We start from the raw sequence: 7,297 nt of genomic DNA, 5'->3' as shown, positions 1-7,297 counted from the left end.
AGCCAATAATGAAAAGTCATTACCATAAGCTTGCATGAAAATCAAATCTCCACCACTATAATTTAAGATGATACATCAATCAAAAGGTCTTTAGAGGGTTTTAATGAGGCTTGGTTATGGGGTGTGGTCACAAGCTGAAAGAACGGGTTAGAATCGAGATTGAGTTGAAAAATTACTTAACTAGAAAAATATTTAATCATCACTTACGTACAACATAACTCCTTCTCTGACTATGGAATTTAAATACTGAAGCTTACAAAAGAAGACCACTACTAATATGTATACATTTTTTTTAAGGACAAGTTAAATAACATAGACTAACTATTAAGAACAAGACATAGCTAAGCAATTTATTCAACTCAAATCTCGACAAAAATAGGGATTAATTTAGGGGATTTCAACAATAATGGGTTAAGGGTTAATATTAAAGGTAATACAAGAAATGGGTTGTTAGGCTTAAGGGGGTTTACTAGGGGTTAATCGTGAAGGTAGGCTTTTCATGGCATGAGTGGGTTAATCCTAAGTGCCTTAATCATTTTTTCATATCAAATCAAATGGTGTGGTATCGACATGCATAATCAAGCAAGTTCTAGAATAATAGTTCAATACTGACGCACTTAAAGCAATAATAAAAGTGAGTATGAAAGAATTAATAGATGCTCAAAAGGCTAAAAAATCTCACAAAAATTATGGCTTTTTGATGTTTAAAACTTGTGAATTCCAACTCAAAGTAATACCTAAACTTTGGGGAAACAACCTAAGATTTTAAATTCTTAAAAATCAACTTATCATGCTTGATTCTCTAATGTCTTGAGGTTTAAACAATCAGTGCATAAATGCCTATGTTTTAATTCAAGATATATCAATCAACGTCATAAATCAATCAAAATTTATCCTAAATATGATATGAGAGCTTTTCAAGAGAACAAGGCAGTCATTTAGGGATTTTTCTGATAATGAAATAAATATCCCCCCCACACTTAAGATGTACATTACCCTCAATGTACAAAGATAGATATAGTGTAATATCCTGATTTTGGGCCTAGTCGGAATGGTAGTTTTGAGACCACAAATACGAGATAGAAATAATTATTTTATAATTATTTTGAGGTCTATGATATGATTGCATGATTGTTTGAAAATTTCGTGAAGAAATTCTATGCATAAAGTGCTTAATTTGAAGTTAGGGACTAAACTGAATAAATTGCAAAACTTGTGTTCTAGAAGCATTTTGCATAAAATTGAATTAGATTATTAATTAGAGGTCCTTAAAAAGTGATTTGACTAATTTCTAAAAAAATCTGGACAAAAATGGGCTTGGAAGGGTAAAAATTTAAAGAATAGTAAAAAGGGCATTTTGGTCATTTAGGGGTAATATGAATTAAAAGACAAATTTTAAAACCCAAATGTGTCCATCTTCAACCCCATGGCCGAATATAGCAAGGAGAAACCATGGGTAGGGTTTTTCAAGCTTCCAACCTCGATTGTAAGTCCGTTCTAGCGTCATTTTTAATGTTTTTTTTACATTTTTGGAGTCCCGATAACTTGATTTAGCTTATGCTAGCAATAATTCAACCTAGGGTTCATAATTGGAAAAGTACCCATAGGTGAAATTTGTGTATTTTGGTGTTTTATGATAAAATATGAGGTTTTAAATTATGTTTGACAACTTGTGCTACTCGGTTTTAAGTGAAAACGAGTAAAAGGGCTTAATCGGTAAAAATACCTAATAGTCATAAGTACATGTTAGAGTGAGAATTTGATGTTGCTATAGAAGGGAAAAAGATCAGCATGTCATAAAATATAAGAAAATAGGCTGGAGTTTAATTTACGAGCTTTAGGGCAAAAGTGCAAATATGCAAAAGTTTAGAGGCAAAACTATAATTTTTCCAAAATATGATTTTGGGTCAATTTGAATAATGTGAGTCCTAATTAGACTATATTTTAAATGATAGAGCAAGGAAAACTGAAATTCGGGCTAAAATGGGAAAAATACCAAGTTGTGGACGAACTGGTAAGAGTAGCCATTTTCGCATACGAGGTAAGTTCATATGTAAATGTTGGTAACATAGTTATTATTTTAAATGTTTTAATGTTATTTAAATGATATGATAATTATTATGAAATATTATACTTGTGATAATTGTTTGACAATATGTCAAATTATGTTATATACTTGGAAAATGTGAAATACTACCGAGTATCGGTATCGGCATTCCGTAGAAGATGGTTGAGACACATGATTGGGAAAAAGGTCTCGTTGAACCTTAGGAATGGATTAGGATACAAGTGACATGTCACTGGGATATTTGGGATTCCGAACTCGTCAAGTTGAGTCCGAGTTCACTTATGGATGCGAATGTCTGAACTCGCTGAGTTGAGTCCGAGTTCGTGAGATGTAACTAGGCATCCGAGCTCGTTGAGTTGAGTTCAAGTTCGCTTATGGGCGGGTTACATGGTAGCTTGGCTACATATGTGGCACTTATGTGCAAACTTTCCATGTATCCGAATTATATTCCGATGTGTTCAACGGGTAAAGTTCTACTCAAATGGAGGAATACTCGAGATGAAAGGGACATTTTGGTAAGTGTTGTGAAATGGATACTTTGAACAGGTATGTACTTAACCCTCGGGTTGAAAACTCAATATAACAATAATATGGTAAGATGATAAATGAAAATATGATATGAATGTCTTGGTGATGATTATGCAAATGATGTTTTATGTTTGCTTATATGGTTATGTTACTTGCTATTTGCATGTGAACTTACTAAGCATTTATGCTTACTCCCTCCTTTTCATTCCTTGTAGTTTTGACAAGTCAGCTCAGAAATCGGGAACGGTCAGAGGCTCGCTCACACTATCCGTATACCATCTTGGCATAATGGCTTGTATATTTTGGGTATGGCATGTATAGCATTATAATCATTTTGTATATATGGTCTTCTGATATGGTTATTGAGTGGTATGGAAATGCTTGATAATGATTAGCCATTGGAATGGCTAATCATGATCATATTTGGAGTTATGTATGTCAAATTGCTAGCTAATCCATGGAAACAATGAAATAGATAAAATTTACCATAAAATAGATTCAAATAGCAGTAGTGATGTGAATTTGAAAAATCACTAAAAATAGTATAAATGGAATTAAATGATGAATAAGTTATTTAATCGAAGCTTGATGCGTCTATTTTCATATGAAAGAAACAAAATAGGTATATGAGTTATATTTTGTGAGATATTTAAGTTTTGGTGGTACAGGGTTAGAGTGATCTCTGTATCCCCTGTTCTGAATTTAAAAATTCACTATAAATTGTAAAAAAATAATCAGGAGTTTTATTTTACATGTATGAAATCCTTATTGAGTCTAGTTTTATAAGAAACAAATGACATAGTCATTGAAACTTTGTACGGAGAGATATCTGATTTGTAATACACAGGGGTCAGAGTAGTCGAACCCTGAAATAGGGGAGCCTTTAACTAATAAACTGTACTAATTGGCCAGACCACAAATTCTAGAAAACAATTAATAGATAGATATATGAGTCTAGTTTCAGGAAAAATTTACGGAATTGGATTTTGAGTTTTGTAACTCGAGATATGAATTTTTAAGCTACTATAATGCAGATTGCCAGCTTGTCTGGAAGTTTTAAAAATAAATTGTTTGAGCTGTTAAATTGATGAATTAAGTTTAGTAACACCTCAAGCTTGACTCTGGCGACGGTCTCAGGCGTGAGGGCGTTACATATAGGAATAAAAAAAATAAGATAGGGAGAGAAGTGAAACTTCCTGAGTTAAAAATGGATGGAATTCCTGGATTAGTGAGAGCGAGTTGTTGGAAATAAAGCTAGAGGACAAACATGATTCTGAAGGACAAAAGGAGAATTGGGGGAATAATTTGATAGTATAAAGATAAGTCGTATTTGAAAACAAAAAAATCTTCAAAAATTAATAAAAGAAAAATACAATAAAATAAGATAGATAATCTAATTTTTCAAGTGGCACGGCCAATCCACACGCCTGTGTGGATCGTGTCTCGCCCGTGTTTGTTGCGAAGTGAGATGTTGTTACATGGCCTTTGGGCACGCCCGTGTGTATAGGCCGTGTGTCTTCATGATCATGTTACATGACCATGTGTGATGTGGTTTGCTTCTCCCATGGTCGTGTAGGTTTTTGCAGCCCTGTGTCATTTTGACAGTGTCGTCCACGGGTGCTAGACACGGGTGTGTCGCATGCCCGTATTCGTTTGGCAGATTTGACCATGGCTAGGTAGCACGCCCGTGGCCACTTATCGCATCCCGTGTTGGGAAAGATAACTTTTACCCTATTTTTGCAAGGCCGTATCGCACGCCCGTGTGCTTGGCCGTGTCTCTGTGGAAAACCTGTATTCAAGAGCTCCGTTAGTAAGTTAGGTGTTGAAGACTAAATTTTAAAGAAGTTAGTACCGTTAGTGCTCGGGTTGCCTCCCAAGAAGTGCTTATTTATAGTCCAAGCTTGACTTACCTCTCCGTTGAATGATCATGGTGGTTTGAGGAGTTTATACTCCTCATTCCTGCTATCAATCTCATCAAAATAAGGTTTTAAACGGGTGTTGTTTACCTTAAAAGTGCCGAACTTGGGATGACTCACCTTGACCGTACTGAATGGGAAAATGCTGAGTGCCGTAAGAGGGATTTCTTCATTCAGTGTGGTAACGACAATGTGGGGATCTGCGGCATCTAATAAGACTCTATCTCCAACCTTAAGTTGATTTGGAAAGGTATTGAGCTCATTTTGTCGTAGATTTGGTTTGTCGGGTGTTCTCGGTTTATGTATCTGCCATTCATCTAGCTCCTCGATTTGTAGCCTTCAATCTTCATGAATAGGTCCTCTACTATTGCTTGAGAATGGCTCATGTACTTCTTTCAGACTCATTTCCTACAAAGAAGGTTGCACCATATTGTCAGTTTTAGTAGAATGGTTTAGACGATCACCTTCAATTTCCAATGTGTTGCCGAAATTGCGAGCTTGAAAGGTGATTGTTTCGTCTCCTACACGGAGTGTGAGTTCACCTGTGCCAACATAAATAATTGTTTTAGCAGTTGCTAAAAAGGGCCTTCCTAGAATTAAAGGAGTGTTGCTATCCTCCTCTATGTCTAGAACAATGAAGTCAATGGGAAATATAAATTTATCGATTTTGACCAGCACATCTTCAATAATACCCCTAGGGAATCTTATAGTTTTATCTGCTAATTGAATACTCATCCTAGTCTGTTTGGGTTTCCCATGACCTAGTTGCTTAAACATTTTGTAAGGTATGACGTTGATACTAGCCCCTAAATTTACTAATGCATTATTAACATCTAAACTACCAATTAAGCAAGGAATTGTAAAACTCCCTAAATCTTTTAATTTGTTCGGTAGCTTATTTTGCAGAATAGCTGAGCACACTGCGTTTACCTCCACATGCGACGCCTCGTCCAACTTTCGTTTATTTTCTAAAAGCTCCTTTAAAAATTTCATTGAGTTTGGCATCTGCGATAGAGCTTCAATAAACGGTAAGTTAATGTGTAATTTTTTTAAGAGTTTAAGGAATTTACCAAATTGTTCATCTGAGCGGTCTTTCCTTGTCGCGTTGGGGTATGGCACATGAGGTTTATATTCGACATTCACTGATTTGTTTTTATTTTGACCTACCTCACCTTGACCTTTGCTTACCACAGTTTCTTGCCTTGGTTCTGGTTCAGGCTCAATGACTCCTTCGTCATATTGAATATTAATTACGTTGAGCTGTTCCCTTGGGTTGGGTTCAGTATTGCTTGGCAAGCTACCTTGTGGTCATTCGGAGATTAGTTTGGAAACCTGGCCTATCTGAGTTTCGAGCCCTTGGATCGACGCTTGTTGATTTTTAAGTGCTGTCTCGGTGTTCTAAAAATAGGTTTCTGACACCGATATAAACTTTGAGAGCATCTCTTCAAGGTTCGACTTCTTTTCCTGTTGATAGGATGGTTGTTGAAAACCCGGAGGATGTTGTGGTCTTTGATTTCCTTGACCGCCTCACGAGAAATTGGGGTGGTTCCTCCAACCTACATTGTTAGTGTTACTATATGGGTTATTTTGGGATCGAGAGTTATTGTTACCCATACATTGGACTTGTTCCTCCTCGATGCTAGGGTTGAAGGGTTGATACTCTGTGCATGCTCCTCCTCCATTCGTCTAGCACCTTCTTACTGGATGTACTTGAGTATAACCAAGTAAACCATCAATCTTTTTATTTAGAAGTTCTACCTAATTTGACAGCATAGTAACCGAATCGACGTTATAAACACCTGTTGTTTTAGTTGGCTTAGTCCTCATGACTTGCCACTGATAGTTATGCAGTGAGATCTCCTCTATAAACTCATGGGCATCTTTGGGTGTGATATTATTGATGGTTCCACCAGCAGCTGCGTCAACCAGTTGTCGAGTCGAAGGATTCAGGCCATTATGGAACGTTTGAACCTGTAGCCAAAGTGGTAACCCATGGTGAGGGCACCTTCTCAGTAAGTCTTTGTATCTCTCCCATGCATCGTAAAGAGTTTCTACGTCCATCTGCACAAACGAAGAGATATCATTACATAATTTAGCCGTTTTAGCCGGCGAAAAATATTTTAATAGAAATTTTTCAGTCATTTGTTCCCAAGTAGTGATTGACCTCGTGGTAATGAGTTCAACCACTTAACTTTGTTTCTCAATGAAAAAGGGAATAACCGAAGAAGAATGGCATCATCAGAAACACCATTAATTTTAAATGTATAGCATAGTTCCAAGAAGTTTACTTAGTGAGCGTTGGGATCCTCATCCTGCAAACCATCAAACTGAACAAATTGCTGTATCATTTGAATAGTGTTAGGTTTTAGTTCAAAAGTATTTACAGCTACAGCAGGTTTAACTATGCTTGATTCAGTTCCTGTTAAAGAAGGTTTAGCATAATCATACATAGTTCGTGGAACAGGATTTTGATTAACCGCAGTTGCAGGAGGTAGCTGATTGTCTTGGATTTCAGCCATCTCTTCGGTTGCGGGTTAAGTATCGTCCTCTTGCTCATTCTCTATGTACTTAAGTTTCGCCTTATTTCTCTTTGGTTTCTACGAACTGTACGATCGATTTCTTTTTCAAAAAGTAGTGGTCCTGACGAGTTTTTTCTAGTCAGAAACTATAAAAACCTGCCAAGAGAAAGAAAAAAGTAAATTAATAAATAATAATAATAATAAATTAAATTAAATTAAATTGCAAGAAAAATAAATGGCTAAAGTAATAAAAATTAAGCGTTTCT

The 7,297-nt window shown here is 36.0% G+C and overlaps 1 non-coding gene across 1 annotated transcript; it reads left to right on the top strand.

The window, feature by feature from the left end:
• The first annotated feature begins 6,499 nt into the window (after positions 1–6,499).
• Positions 6,500–6,606, top strand: LOC128283268 (small nucleolar RNA R71). The gene has a single exon (XR_008273610.1). It is a non-coding gene; the product is annotated as a small nucleolar RNA R71 (small nucleolar RNA).
• The last annotated feature ends 691 nt before the right edge of the window (positions 6,607–7,297 follow it).

The sequence above is a fragment of the Gossypium arboreum genome, chromosome 10, assembly GCF_025698485.1.
Source record: "Gossypium arboreum isolate Shixiya-1 chromosome 10, ASM2569848v2, whole genome shotgun sequence".
NCBI lineage: Eukaryota > Viridiplantae > Streptophyta > Magnoliopsida > Malvales > Malvaceae > Gossypium > Gossypium arboreum.
This window is presented reverse-complemented; position numbering and strand designations above follow the sequence as displayed.